The sequence below is a fragment of the Sinocyclocheilus anshuiensis genome, unplaced genomic scaffold (assembly GCF_001515605.1).
Source record: "Sinocyclocheilus anshuiensis isolate Anshui unplaced genomic scaffold, SAMN03320099.WGS_v1.1 scaffold2191, whole genome shotgun sequence".
NCBI classification, from domain to species: domain Eukaryota; kingdom Metazoa; phylum Chordata; class Actinopteri; order Cypriniformes; family Cyprinidae; genus Sinocyclocheilus; species Sinocyclocheilus anshuiensis.
In genome coordinates, this window is record NW_015538203.1 from 156,261 (window position 1) to 158,104 (window position 1,844).

Sequence of the window (1,844 nt, forward strand, 5' to 3'; positions counted from 1 at the left end):
TATCCGGGGTCTGTGCACGATTCTAGGGTGCTGAGGAACAGCCCTGTATATGCCGGCAGCCTATATCCACCTGCAGGAAAGTGCATCCTCGGGGATGGTGGCTATCCTTGCCTGAGAGCACCCATCTGCCTCATCACCCCATACAGAGAGCCTGTGCAGAACCCTGTGCAGGCTCGTTTCAACAGCAAGCACTCCCGCGCACGAAGCATAGTAGAGAGAGCCTTTGGCATGATGAAAACACGCTGGCGCTCCCTTTTCTTCAAGGCCTTGGAGGTGAGCCCTGTCTTCGTGCCTGAGGTTGTTGCATGCTGTGCTGTGCTTCACAATCTCGCTCTTGTCAATGGGGACATAAGGAGACGTCGGGCAGCTGCTCGCAGATCTCGCCTTAGGAGAAGACTGTTGATTTTATACTTCAAAAATGTAAGTGTCACCACTTATAAATTAAGATTACACCAGAATGAATTGCATTGCTAGCTCACCCCAACACTTTCGCACAATGATAATAACAGATGCAGACCCATTCTTAATTGTACTACATATTACTGAAAATTGTATAATTTCATTAAAAAAAGCCTAATTAATTGTTTTCATATGACATGCATGAAAACACATAAGACAAATGGAGCTGATGTGAACATCAATTTTCAGTCAAGCAATGAATTAATGCATGAAGTAATGAAACAATTGCTTTATTTACTGACATTAATTCACTCATTTTTATTGTTTCCTAATTAACCATCACATTAACTGTATACATATACATGTCAACAACACATGAAACAAATCTTTATTTGAGTTTAATGTTCTAATAAACTCGCACATATTTACAGGCAGTGAACCCCGCATCCTACTGCCATGTCAACACAGCTGTGCCGATTCTGCGGTTTTATTTGGACCAAGCAGCTGACCACCGTGCCCACCTTCACCTGTCTTTGCCATCCACCAGGTCCCTCATTGCAGCAGTCAGATTGGAATCTGACCTTGGGTGGGAAAAGGACATTGAAGTCCTCGTATTCCTCCACTGGCTTGCACATGCAGCATCCTACAGGGTCGTGTCACAGACCTTTGATATGCCCATATCCTCTGTGCATGGGATTGTGCACAAAGTGAGCAAGGCAGTCATAGGAATTTTGAGGAGGGAGATTTATTTTCCAACTGGTGATGACCTGGAGGCAGTGGGAGCAGGATTTGCATAGCTAGCTGGGTCACCAGCTTTCAGTCGAGCAGTCGGTGCAATAGACGGCTGTCATATCTGAATTAAACCGCCAGCAAATACTCCCAATGCTACTACAACAGTTTAATTCCATCCAACTCCAGGCCATCACTGATCACCAGGGGAAATTCCTTGATGTCTTTGTGGGATATCCGGGGTCTGTGCACAATTCTAGGGTGCTGAGGAACAGCCCTGTATATGCCGGCAGCCTATATCCACCTGCCTCGTCACCCCATACAGAGAGCCTGTGCAGAACCCTGTGCAGGCTAGTTTCAACAGTAAGCACTCCCGCGCACGAACCATAGTAGAGCGAGCCTTTGGCATGATGAAAATACGCTGGCGCTCCCTTTTGTTCAAGGCCTTGGAGGTGAGCCCTGTCTTTGTGCCTGAGGTTGTTGCATGCTGTGCTGTGCTTCACAATCTCGCTCTTGTCAATGGGGACATCGTTGAGCCAGTGGAGGAAGACCATGATGACGGCCCCCCTGAACCCCACAACCTTGAACCAAGAAGGGGGAGAACATGTGCGGGACAATCTGGCTGCTGCTGTGTCCGCTCCAAACATTCGTGTGCCTGCTCTCCATGAGCATGACTACCTGTGAAAGATTAAAACAGGTTAAAACCAGTTAAACTC